At 42.8% G+C, this 14,071-nt stretch overlaps 1 long non-coding RNA gene across 1 annotated transcript in view; it reads right to left on the bottom strand.

The window, feature by feature from the left end:
• The window catches only part of LOC124509472 (uncharacterized), a 41,240-nt gene extending 27,968 nt beyond the window's left edge, over positions 1-13,272 (bottom strand). The window contains exons 1-2 of the long non-coding RNA XR_006961457.1: positions 13,183-13,272; positions 4,332-4,455 (exon numbers count right to left, since the gene is read on the bottom strand). This is a non-coding gene — a long non-coding RNA (uncharacterized LOC124509472). The remainder of the gene's footprint in view (positions 1-4,331; positions 4,456-13,182) is intronic.
• Between the last annotated feature and the right edge of the window lie 799 nt (positions 13,273-14,071).

Here is a 14,071-nt window from a genome sequence, read left to right as displayed (position 1 = left end):
AAAGTCAAAATACGGGTTTAATAGACAGTAGCTCAATGGTATCATCTTTTTATCCTTAAAGGTGAAATTTACAGTCAGTTTTCTGAGGTTGAGGCAAATTTTAACAAAGTGTGAAGATAATGTTATCTTGCGTACGTATACATACAGATTATCTTATTTTTAATGCTTTTTTATTTGTTTTTGAGAGAGAGAGCACACACAAGCAGGGCAGGGGCAGAGAGAGAGAGAGAGAGGATTGAGAGAGGGAGACACAGAATTCACAGCAGGCTCCCGGCTCCGAGCTGTCAGCACAGATCTTGCCCGATGCGGGGCTTGAACTCACAAGCTGTGAGATCATGACCTGAACCGAAGTCGGATGCTCAACTGACTGAGCCGCCCAGGTGCCCCCAGAATATCTTATTTTGATGCCAATAACAAAATTTAGACAACATGTTCATGTCCCCTTGCTTTTATAAAATAATCCAGTGGGATTTAGAATTCAATACTCAGAAGACTGTACTGTTGATTACTAGGCATATTATAGGAGAGATAATAACCATTCTTGCCTTCTTTTACCTACTGGAACCCTGTATTAATGGAAGCAACTATGTACCTGGCTAAATGCTACCATCTGTTACAGATAGGGGCGGCCGATAAGGGGTGCTGATATAATTGGGAAATGTACCTTTCCCCTTTTCCCCTTTCCTTCCTTTCTGATGCGAGATTGTTGGAGCTCTAGAACCATCTCTAATGATGAGAGAGTCTTAACAAAGGGAGCCGTGTGTTAGGATGAGTTAGAGCCATGTGTTAGAGTCAAGGGACTAAAGGGACATCGGTCTCTGATATCTGTAGACCTGTTATACCAGTTCTAGAGAGCTTATCATCACAGTATAATGTGGGCAAGAAATTGGTGTTGCGTCTAAAACATTGTTAGTTGGCTTCCGTGGTACCTTCAACCAACCTTGATCCTAGCCGCTACATATACCCGCACATAAAGTCAGAAGACAACAGTTGAAAGGCTAGTTTAAAATTATCAAGAGGGAAGATGGTTCATTAATATCAGCGATGGGTATGCTTGCACAATGCAAGAATAGTTCCACTGCAAACTGAATTATGATGTGCACAAACATATCCACAAACATAGGCACGGTTGGATAACGCCGTTGTTTGGGAGTATGGTCGAATTCAACAGCAGGATGTTGAGAAAGGGGACCTGTTCTGGACAAAATGTCTGTGTCTCCTCCAAATTCATATGTTGAAGCCCTGGCCCTCAGTGTGATGGCATTCAAAGGTGGGGTCTTTGGCGGGTCATTAGGGTTGGTTGAGGTCATGAGGGTGGGCCCCTCGTGATGGGATTCATGCCTTTGGAAGAGACCAGAGTCAGTTCTTTCTCCTTCTGCCATGAAAGGACACAGCAAGAAGGCAGCTTTCAGTAAGCCAGGAAGGGACTTTCATAGGAACTGATCTGCCAGCACCTCGACCTTGGACTTCCCATCCTCCGAAACTGTGAGAAAATAAATGTCTGTTATTTAAGCCGCCCAGTCTGTGGTCGGGTATAGCAGCCTGAGTTACACCACAAGAACGTGTGTGTTTTCAATTTTTCCCTTTCCCTTGATTATCTGAGACTCAGAGATCTTATATAGCTTCATGTAAACTCAAGCATCTCTTTTAACCCCGTCCCTTTCGAAACGAGAGAGCCAAAGTTGCCCCCTCCAGTCCCTCTGTTACCAAGTTGCGCAAACCTTTCTTTGAAACACGGCAGATTTATCTTCTCTTTCTTGTGTCTTCTCCTCACATATCAAACCAGCTCTCACCACTTCACTTGGGAGAGTCCACTACCCCCTCACTGAACCTCCCTGTCTACGGTCTCCCCTTCCTTCAGTTAATTCTATGCCTTTCTCCTGTGCCAACGATCCTCACAAAACCCTACTTTTGCCCAGCGACTTCCCTTTTAGAGCACCTCCGACGGTCTTCAGTGGGCTAATCAACCCACCACCGTGGGTCCTGCTTTTCCCCAGCTCTAAATTTTATTCTTTCGCATTCGACTGTGCCCAGAGAAAGCGTTTACATCAATCTTTACTGTTTCAATGGGCTCATTCATCAGTCTCAATAACGGATCCATCAGATTTAGCTGCCCCGCTGCACACTCAGGCATTGGTTTGACTTGCAAACAGGCAGAGGCAGGTTGAGACAGAAAGCAAGGACAAGGAACAGAAGCAGTGTGTGCAAGGACTGCCGCGTCCACAGGGAAATGGGATTCACCACCTTGCCTTTGATCGCGCTTTGCCGACCCGGTGCTCCTTTCTTCTCTCCGACCATTCAAATTCTGTGACATCCACCCAGAGGAGTCAAGTCCCCCTCCTCTCTCTACGACTGTTGGAGGCATTTGGCTGGGGATTTTGTTTTATTTTCCAGCTTATTATATAGCCTGGTTTGGCAGTAGCATTGTCTGAGATATGCAAGGCCCATCTCTCCCAAATAATGTTTCCAAATAATGAGAACTAGTGGTATGTTGTCGTAGATAGATAGTAGATGATAGATAGATGGTAGATAGATAGATGATAGATGATAGATAGATGATAGATTGATAGATAGACGATGGATTGATAGATGATAGATAGATAGATAGATAGATAGATGATAGATTGATAGATGATAGATAGATAGATACATAGATAGATGATAGATAGACAGATGATAGATTGATATATAGATGATAAATAGATAGATAGATAGATGATAGATAGATAGATAGATGATAGATTGATAGATGATAGATGATAGATACATAGATGATAGATATAGATATAGATATAGATATATAGATATACATATACATATACATATACATATACATATACATATATTATCACAACAGGGCTTGGCATATAGAAAGTACCAAAGAGATTGAGATTATCTGAATGTAGACAAGATATATTTAACATATATAAATACGTACAATTGAGAAAATTTTCTTCAATATAACATATTCTCTTCAATATAATACAAGTAAATTTGATTTGTATAATATTTTACTAATAAAATTGAACATTCTGTAGTCATTAAAGCTCATTAAAGTCATTAAAGCTATACACACCCCGGAGGCACCTGAGTGGCTCAGTTGGTTGAGCGTCCGACTTCGGCTCGGGTCATGATCTTACAGTTCGTGAGTTCGAGCCCCACGTCGGACTCTGTGGTGACAGCTTGGAGCCTGGAGCCTGCTTCGGATTCTGTGTCTCCCTCTCTCTCTCTGTTCCTCCCCCACTCACGCTCTCTCTCTCTCAAAAATAAATGAAGATTAAAAACTAAAAAAAAATATGTAGACACCCCAATTCTTTAAATCGGCAGAAATTACATTCAACAAGTTTCTCACCGTTAGATTGACAGGGACTTAGGGACTCTGATCACACAGATTTCTTTTTCATGAAAATTTACTATATATACACCAGCAGAGCAATTTCAACCTGGATGGTTAATCAGATCATGAAAATAGGCTCGTTATGTAGTTATGACAGTTCAGTGGTACTCATTAAGATCAGATTCCGCCTATAATATTACATTTTATAACATCAACAATAGAACATTTTCTCTGCACAACAGAGAAATACAACGTCTGTGAAAGCATATTCCATGGACTGATGATGTTAATGGGTCTTACGTTTAAAAAAGAGGTTCCTGGGGCGCCTGGGTGGTGCAGTCGGTTAAGCGTCCGACTTCAGCCAGGTCACGATCTCGCGGTCCGTGAGTTCGAGCCCCGCGTCAGGCTCTGGGCTGATGGCTCAGAGCCTGGAGCCTGTTTCCGATTCTGTGTCTCCCTCTCTCTCTGCCCCTCCCCCGTTCATGCTCTGTCTCTCTCTGTCCCAAAAATAAATAAAAACGTTGAAAAAAAATTAAAAAAAAATAAATAAAAAAGAGGTTCCTTAGTCCAACAAGCTCGGGAAAGCTAAACTGACATCTCGGTGCCTTTTAGATAGTAATGTGCTTTTTGAGTCTCCAAAAAGAAATACGTAGCTATGCCAGCTATCCAAGAACAGGCATCAGACGTGTGGATAATGAAGTCATCTGAGACGCCCCAGCTCTAACAAACGTCATGTGGAGAAGAATCCAGGAACTCGACCAACAGGTAGAGCCGTGATGGCTTTCTCCAGCCATTCAATCTACTCTAGCTAAGACCTTAGTTATTGTGGAGCAGAGGCGAGACCGCCCCACCGTGCCCTGTCTGAATTCCTGGCCCCAAAGGCTGTGAGATGAATACAGTTGCTGTTTTGTGACACTAAAGTGTAGGCTAATTTGGTAGGCAGCAGCAGATTCCTGGGCAGTTTTGGTGACATGAGTACAAACGTGAGGTTTACCTTGATATTTGGCATAAAATGGATGTTCACTAACATGAGTTTCTTTCCTTTTTTTCCTCCAGAGGCCTTCCATCATGTGGCCCACATGCCCATGGTTGACGCTATTCTTATGTAGGTCGTGATGCTGAAAGAGAATAAAGGTGATGACAGGACAAAAGTCAAGATTCCAGATACCGAAAACACTGAAAATGTGGGTATCCGTGGGGGTGAATATCTGGGCGAAAGAAGGTCTGTCTTAAGATTGACCGTCACTCAGTCATTCTCCACAAGGAATGTAAATTGTCCTCCTCTACTTTCTGGTGTATTTGCAGTGATTTTTAAATATGTCTGCAAATTTTTTGACTCTCACCACATTGAGAGGTTGGATCTAGATCCCCACCCATTGAAAATGGGTGGGATTTTGTGACTGGGTTGACCAAACAGAGTACGACAGAATTAATGTTATGCGACTCTCAAGGCTAGTCATAAAGACGATTCAGTTTCTACCTTGTGAGCTGGAATATTTGCTCTTTTTTTTTAATGTTTGTTATTTTTGAGAGAGAGAGAGAGGGAGAGAGAGAGAGAACGTGAGCAGGGGAGGGGCAGAGAGAGAAGGAGACACAGAATCCAGATCAGGCGCCAAGCTCCGAGCTGTCAGCACAGAGCCCAATGCGGGACTCAAACCCATGAACCGTGAGATCATGACCCGAACGGAAGTTGGACGCTTAACCAACTGAGCCACCCAGGAGCCCCTGGAGTATTTGCTGCTGAAGCTTTCGGCAACCATCAAGCAGTCTGATAGTTACAACGAAATCCGAAGTAGCCCGTGTAGAGAGACCACATGGAGAGTCCCAGAGACTCCTGGAAGAGAGATACCTGAACAGCCCCCGCTGTTTCCAATCCAGTCATTGCCCGGCTGCAACCACATGAGAAAACCAGAGCCAGAACCATTCTGATGAGCTCTTTCCCAACTCTCCTCTAAATTCCCGTCATACAGAAACCATTAGCAATAATAAAATAATTGTTCCCTTAGGTGGCTAACTTTTGTGGTGGCATGGGCTAATAGCCAGTTGGAACTGTGCCCTTTCGGGGCGCCTGGGTGGCTCAGTCGGTTGGGCGTCCGACTTCGGCTCAGGTCACGATCTCACGGCCCGTGGGTTCGAGCCCCGCGTCGGGCTCTGTGCTGACAGCTCAGAGCCTGGAGCCTGTTTCGGATTCTGCGTCTCCCTCTTTCTCTGACCCTCCCCTGTTCATGCTCTCTCTCTGTCTCAAAAATAAATAAATGTTAAAAAAAAAATTAAAAAGAAAAAAGAAACTGTATCCTTTCAAATACATTAGTAAAGTGTTAGACTCTTGTTAAATTATGATCACCAGGTGGTGCCCATTTTCCTTTGTGTGTGTGTGATTCTATTAAATTTGGTACTTTTTTTTTTCTAACCACTCAACTATCTGTGAGCAAATGATATATTTACCCATGAGCGGAAAGCCTCCATTCGTTAAGCTAACTCAAACTGCAAAAAACAGTTCTGACCTATGAAATAAAAAGTTACGGTGCGGGGGTGCCTGGGTGGCTTGGTCGGTTAAGCATCTGACTCTTTTTTTGCGTTTTGTTTTTTTTTTAATTTTTGAGAGAGAGAGAGAGAGAGAGCGAGAGCGTGCATGTGAGAGATGGGTAGGGGCAGAGAGAGCAGAGGGCAGTGAATCTGAGGCGCCCCTGACTCTTGGTTTCAGCTGAGGTCCTGATCTCACGTGGGATCGAGGGATCAAGCCCCCACTCTGGGCTCAGTGCCGACAGTACGGAGCCTGCTTGGGGTTCTCTCTCTCTCTCTCTCTCTGCCCCTTTCTTGCTCACCAACACGCGTGTGCTCTCCCTTCCTCTCTCTCTCTCTCTCTCTCTCACACAATAAATAAATCAGCCTGAAAAAAGTTCAAGCACATAATTGCTTTTTACATTTTCAAACGCTCCAATCATTCTGTCTTCCAGTGGGCGCATACTTCCCCTGGGTATTAAGATTTCTGGCAGACCAGAGTCCAGAGTTTGTGGACACAAGAAAAAGCATCGAGGACGGTGTTACTCAGACTTCTTTTCTTTGATTCCTATTCAGGAGGACATGAATAAAAGGACTATTTTTACTCCTCTCTGGGCCATCTCTTATCAGTCTACTCTGTATGGCGAGTGAGACGTGAATATTTTAGAGGGGAAGAAATTTCAAGGAAGGATGCACAAACTCTTAAGGGCTCAGCTAACACAGATCTCCCTTCTTACTATCACATTGAAAACTGCATAGCTTCTCCATAACACTAATCACTGTTTGGCTCATTTGACAGGGACCCCAAGTCCACAGCCTTGGCAAAACTCAGATTTTTAATTGCTTCTGAGCTGTACTTTCAAATGCGCCTCTCCGCTTTCCACATGATTGAAAGTGAAAAGACCGGCTGGCTTCTTTACCTGTTTTCACAGAAAATCACCTCCCAACTACGATGACCAAGAGTTCAGCAACTTTGCTATAGATCTTAAAGGCCATGGAGGGTTGTGAAGTCACAGAGGACAAGGTGTTCTTTCTCTCCACTGGCTCTCACCCTCTTTCTCCTTATGTCGCTAGATCATCTTCTCTCCTTTTCACATGTACTGGTTTCTTCTCACCCAAAAGCCCTTTTGGATTTTAATTTTTGAAAGTATGCCTTAAAAACTATAAATGGAGGGGCGCCTGGGTGGCTCAGTCGGTTAGGCGTCCGACTTCGGCTTACGTCATGAGCTCACGGTCCGTGAGTTCGAGCCCCACGTCGGGCTCTGTGCTGACAACTCGGAACCTGGAGCCTGCTTCAGATTCTATGTCTCCCTCTCTCTCTGCCCCTTCCCCACTCGGGTTCTGTTTCTCTCTCTGTCTCTCAAAACTAAATAAACATTTAAAAAAATGTAAAACTATAAATCCAACTACAAACTAAAACTTTTGGCGTCTGGAGAGAAATATATAGCCTTAAGTGCTTAAGCTGAAAAAGAAGAAAAGAAAAATAATTAACGGGATAAGCATCCGACTTAATAGAGGGTTTATAAAACCAATAGTGAATTCTTTGAAAAGATTCATATATGTGCAAACTTGTGGTAAGATTGATCAAGAAAAAAAGCAAAAATACAAAAATACTAAGAATGACAAAGGATACAGGGGTGCCTGGGTGACTCAGTCGATTAGGCACCTGACTCTTGATTTCAGCTCAGATCATGATCTTACGATTTCTGAGTTCGAGCCCCACATCAGGCTCTGCACTGACAGTGTGGAGCCTGCTTGGGATTCTCTCTCTCCCTCCCTCTCTGCCCCTTTCTCTCTCTCTGTCTTTCTCTTTCTTTCTCTCAAATTAAATAAATTAAATAAAAACTTTGAAAAAAAGAATGAGAAAGGATACAGGCATTAAAAAGAACTTTGTCCAGGAACCAATGGGGAGGGGAAGGAAAAAAAAGAAAAGAGAGAGGTTAGAGTGGGAGGGAGCCAAAGCATAAGAGACTCTTAAAAACTGAGAACAAACTGAGGGCTGATGGGGGTGGGAGGGAGGGGAGGGTGGGTGATGGGTATTGAGGAGGGCACCTTTTGGGATGGGCACTGGGTGTTGTATGGCAACCAATTTGACAATAAATTTCATATATTTAGAACAAAACAAAACAAAACAAAATCAGGAAATTATTCTGAATAAAGTATGCATTTTAATTAATAAAAAAAAGAACTTTGTCCATACGCTAAAAATTTCAGGCAAAAAATTAAAAATATGACCCAGCAATAGCACTGCTAGGAATTTACCCAAAGGATACAGGAGTGCTGATGCAGAGGGGCACTTGTACCCCAATGTTCATAGCAGCACTCTCAACAATAGCCAAATTATGGAAAGAGCCTAAATGTCCATCAACTGATGAGTGGATAAAGAAATTGTGGTTTATATACACAATGGAATACTACGTGGCAATGAGAAAGAACGAAATCTGGCCCTTTGTAGCCACGTGGATGGAACTGGAGAGTGTGATGCTACGTGAAATAAGTTATTCAGAGAAAGACAGATACCATACGTTTTCACTCTTATGTGGATCCTGAGAAACTTAACAGAAACCCACGAGGGAGGGGAAGGAAAAAAAAGAGAGGGAGGGGGCCAAATCATAAGAGACTCTTAAAAACCGGGAACAAACTGAGGGTTGATGGGGGGGTGGGTGATGGGTATTGAGGAGGGCACCTGTTGGGATGAGCACTGGGTGTTGTATGGAAACCAGTTGGACAATAAATTTCATATTTAAAAAATAAAAATATGTACAAGAAAATTTCAGGAAAATGCTCAAATTCCTAGAAAAATATAAAATTAACTCAAGATGAAATAAAGTGTCTAAAATACTACTTTAAAAACTCCTTTCACAAGGAGGACACGTACAAAGAACATACACATTTCTATAAGTGATTCCAGAGGGGAATTGCCCAACTCTTTTTATGAGACCGGCATAAGCTGGATGTCAAAACCCACCTTCGACAGTATGAGAAAGGAGAATCATAGGCTATTTGAATGATTGATGTAATGCAAAATACTAAATCAAATACTACCCAATAGGACAGTGTAATGTAAAATAAAAGTAATACATCATGACAATATTGGGTTTATCCCGGCAATGGAAGCTTGGATGAAATAGAAAATCATCTGAATACACGCAAATGTGTGTAATGAACTATTAAACAATTCCGAGCAAGATTCATACTTAATGTGGGGCGCCTGGGTGGCGCAGTCGGTTAAGCGTCCGACTTCAGCCAGGTCACGATCTCGCGGTCCGTGAGTTCGAGCCCCGCGTCGGGCTCTGGGCTGATGGCTCAGAGCCTGGAGCCTGTTTCCGATTCTGTGTCTCCCTCTCTCTCTGCCCCTCCCCCGTTCATGCTCTGTCTCTCTCTGTCCCAAAAATAAAATAAAACGTTGAAAAAGAAAAAAAAAAATTTAAAAAAGATTCATACTTAATGTAAGAACGGTAAAAGCGTTTCCTTAAAGAGCAGGAACAAAAGACAATGGACTGTGTTATCAGAAGTTCTACATCTACAATTGTCATAATGAGCACAGTAAGGAGAGAAATCAAAGATGCGAGGGCTCAAAAACAAGAAATAGTAAACTGGGGGCGCCTGGGTGGCTCAGTCGGTTAAGCGGCCGACTTCAGCTCAGGTCATAATCTCACGGTCCGTGAGTTCAAGCCCCGCGTCGGGCTCTGGGCTGACAGCTCAGAGCCTGGAGCCTGTTTCCGATTCTGTGTCTCCCTCTCTCTCTGACCCTCCCCTGTTCATGCTCTGTCTCTCTCTGTCTCAAAAATAAATAAACATTAAAAAAAATAAAAAAAAAAGAGTTCAATTAAAAAAAAAAAAGAAATAGTAAACTGCTGTTTTTCAAGAGTGAGATTATTGTCTCTATTGAAAACCCAATTTATTAGAATTTGTAAAAAGTTGAGCCCGATGCGGGGGAGGGGGGAGTCGTATTCAAGAATGGATTGCCCTCGACAATAGTTTGTTAATGGATAAACAATATAAAAAGGTGCGAGTGGTGACATCCAAAACATAAAAAGGTGGAGACTCAAAGGGTAGAGTGATCCAAGTTAAGTTGCTATCAGCTTAAAATAAACCATTATGTCTATAAACAGTGTTATGTAAGCTGCACGGGAACCAAAAAGAAAAAGCCTACAGTAGATACACAGAAGATAAAGAGAAGGGAACTAAAGCATATCACTACAAAAAATCAATTCACAGGAGCGCCTGGGTGGCTCAGTCGGTGGAGCGGTGACTTCGGCTCCCGTCGGGACCTCACGGGTTCGTGAGTTCGAGCCCCATGTCCGGCTCTGTGCTGACAGCTCGGAGCCTGGAGCCTGCTTCGGATTCCCTGTCTCCCTCTCTCTCTGCCCCTCCCCCACTTGCGCTCTGTCTCTCTCTCTCAAAAATAAAAGAAACATTACAAGATTTTTAAAAAATCAAGTCACAAAAGAAGACATGAAGAGAGGAAGAAAAGAAAAAGCAGGCAGGGAATAATGAATAAGTGGCATTAATAAGTCCTTACCTATCAATAATTACTTTAAATGCACATAAATGGCTTCAGTTCTCCAAACAAAAGACAAAACTCAGCTATATACTGCCTACAAGAGACTCGCTTCTGTTCTAAGGACACATTTGTTAACGTATCTGAAGGGAGAAATCAGCAGTGGTACAACAGTGTAGGACTTCAGTACCTCACTTTCAACAACGAATGAATCTTCCAGAGAGAAAAGCAATGCAAAGATGTTAGACGTGAACTGTACGTTAAACCGGAAGGACCTAACAGACATACACAGAACATTCCATCCGAAGGCAACAGACACACGCTCTTCTCAGAAGCCCACATGAAGTATTCGCCAGGATAGGTCATGTTACATCACAAAACAAGCCTTAGCAAATTTGAGAAGATTAAAATCACGCCAAGTATCTTGTCTGACCACAATAATATAAAGCTAGACATAAGTAGCAGGAGGAAGATAAGACAATTGATAAAGATGTGGCAATTAAACACCACGCTCCTAAACAGCCAATGGACCAGGGAAGAAATCAAAAAGAGAATAAAAAAACATCTTGAAAGAAGTGATCACGGAAACAGAGCATACCAATACTTACGGGATGTAGCAAAAGCAGTTCTAAGAAGGAGAGTTATAGTGATAAACACCTACATTAGGAAAAAAGAAAGATCTCAAATCAATAACCTAACGTTACACCTCAAGGAACTAGAAAAAAAGCAAACTAAGCCCAAAGTTAGCAGAAGGTAGGAAATAACAAAGATCAGAGCAGAAATAAATGAAATGGAGACCAGAGGACAATAAAAAAAAAAAAAATTAACAACATGAAGGGCTTTTAAAAAAAAAAAAACAAAAACACACAAACCAAATTGACAATGCTCTAGCTAGACTAATTAAAAAAGGGAGAGGACTCCAACATATAAAATCATAAATGAAAGAGGAGAGATTACAACTAAAATAAATGTGTGTGTCTATAATTAACCAAATCGAGGGTTTCCGGGCCATTACTTTGTTGTTATAAATTTGTATTAGATTAGAATCATTTTAGAAACGAGCAGAGCCAAGGTAGCAAGAAGTCAGCACCTGTGAAAGCAGTCGGGCTCACTGGATGGGCTGAGGACCAAGAAAAGGACAATCCTCCCTGTGAAAAGAAACCTTAACCTCTCATTCCTTAACGACCCCCTAGGCCCCCCCCAGGCCAGTCCCTGAAACAGCTACTCCCCAAAAAAACCCCAGGCCTGATCCCCACCTGTCTTGTCAACAGACCTTAGACCAACCCCTAGCAAAACCCACAACTGCAAATCCCATTGGAGGGCAACGCATTCCAATGCACCTGCAACTTTTTACTCCTTGGAATTCTTGCCACTGACCCCTCTCTTGATCGATAGTACTATTTTTATCCCCACTGGCCACTCTCTTGATCAATAGTACTATTTTTATCCCCAGCAGCAGGCCAAAGTTCCCTAAAGGTTCTACCTTATAGATTCCCTTATGCGGGCACTTCCTTGAATTCTGACACTATTAAATTTTCGCTAATTCTTCAAACTCTTTCTTCCTGACATCACGTACCCATGATTTTTCTCCTACTTCTATGTAGGAGGGGCATCCTCCTCTGGAGGCCCATCAATAGACTTTCTCAAGACTCGGTTTGTTTGAGGCCCCTTTTCCCTCTCTCTCTCTCTCTCTCTCTCTGTAACTCTTCCTATGAGGCAAAGTCATCCACATCCAAGGATGATTGTTATTTTTTTAAACATTTATTTTTATTTTGGAGAGAGAGAGAGCACAAGTGGGGAAGGGGCAGAGGGAGATTGAGAGAGAGAGAGAATCTCAAGCAGTCTCCACCCTCAGCACGGAGCCCGATGCAGGGCTCGATCCCATGACCCTGGGATCACGACCTGTGCCGAAATCAAGAGTTGGACCCTCAAGCTCCTGAGCCACCCAGGTGCCCCCACAGGTGATTATTAAAAATGGTATAACCCCATCCCAAATCTCCCCTCTGAGATTCAGACCAGTGCATCCAACGTCAGACACCCCAATTCAACGGGTCCACGTTGGACTTTACGCTTTCTCTCCAATGTCTGATCCTCTCTTAGTGCCCCTTACTCTTTTGATTGTTTCCAGTAGGCTCCATGCTGGGTGTGTCAAAGCTCAGATCAAACTTCATTTCCTGAAGGAAGCCAGGTAGAAATGCTTTTCTACCCGCACCAGAGTACAGGCCAAAGGAGGCCTCCAGGGCAGGAAAGGAAGGCATTTGTAGAACCTTGTTTTCTCATTCTTCCCTACATCTGTTTTATATATTGGTAACTTGGGAGCTCTATTTTCCAAAACTCCCTGCATCTCCTCATATCGCCACAAGGTCACAGCCGTGTTTCCCTGGGAAACACGGGTCCATGGTTTTGCATCATGGCCAACTTGGCAGTTGACAACTGACTCAACTTGATATTAAGGACAAAAAAATCCATCCTTTCCTTGTCCCCATTGATCTTGAGATCAAGGAGCTGTTATTCTTATTAGGCACTAAGGAGCAGAAACCAAGAACTTCCCTTTTTCAGCCCGGATGGACACAGATCTCCAACAGTTCAAGATTGGGTCTAAATTTAGAATTGCTAACGTTGGAGTGTTTGCTTAGTCCGACAAGTACGCTATTCTCCTGAGTCTAATATTTAAAGCCTACCTATTTGTTTTTCCCATTCACGAATCGCTACAGACTGTGACTGCTAGTCAGCTGGGAGTTCTAATCGTAACCCTTAAAAATGCTCAAGTCATTCTGACTTGGACCCTCTTCACCCAAAGACATAACCAACGTATTTTACTTTAGCAAAACGTACTTACCATTTTCCCCATGCGAGTCTGTCTTACATGTCTCCTGGTTTCTCCCCAGAATTTAGTAGTGAAACTGCCATTTATGGGAACACATTTTGCTAGTTGTCCCAATTTGGAGGAGTCACAGGAACCACATTGCTAAGTTGTGATGACACATTGGGCTGTGGCTGAACTGCCCCAAACAGGAAAATATAAACTGTAACAATCTACTCCAGAAATGGGAGAATGGGCCACCTCCTTAGATTTGATTAGATATTAATCGTGTCAATCATTTAGGGGCCCCCGCCCATTTTTCAATCATTTAGGCACCCCCCCCGTTTTTTCCAGCTTTCTGGAGATGTAATTGACATATGACGTTGTGTGAGTTTAAGGTGTACAATGTCGTGATTTTATATATGTATATATTGCGAAGTGATTACCACGATAAGGTGAATTACCTCACCTCCATCACCTCACATAGTTATAATTTGTGTGTGTGTGTGTGTGGTGGGAACTTTTACATTCTGCTTCAATAGCGACTTCCAAATACACAATATGGTATTGTTGTCATGCTGTCGATTACATCCCCTGAACTTAATCACCTTATAACTAGACGTTTGTACCATTTGACTACTTTCATCCATTTCCCCCACTCTACACTCCTCGCCTCTGGCAACCGCCAATCTGTCCTCTGTTTCTAGGAGTTCAAGTGTTTTAGGTTCCACGTATATGTAAGATCGTACAGTATTGGTCTGTCTCTGTCTGATTTATTTCCGATTTAGTTCTCTGATTTCTTTAGCATGACGCCCTCAAGTTTCATCCACGCTTTTGCAAATGGCAAGATTGCATGAGTTTTTTTTTATGGCTGAATATAAATACGAAGAGTATATCCAGGGGCGCCTGGGTGGCTCAGTCGGTT

The sequence above is a fragment of the Lynx rufus genome, unplaced genomic scaffold (assembly GCF_022079265.1).
Source record: "Lynx rufus isolate CCGP_SWC_20201006 ecotype Redwood Valley unplaced genomic scaffold, mLynRuf1.p SCAF_14, whole genome shotgun sequence".
In the NCBI taxonomy this organism is placed as follows: domain Eukaryota; kingdom Metazoa; phylum Chordata; class Mammalia; order Carnivora; family Felidae; genus Lynx; species Lynx rufus.
Note: the sequence above shows the minus strand (reverse complement) of the source record. Positions and strands in the feature narration are given on the sequence as shown.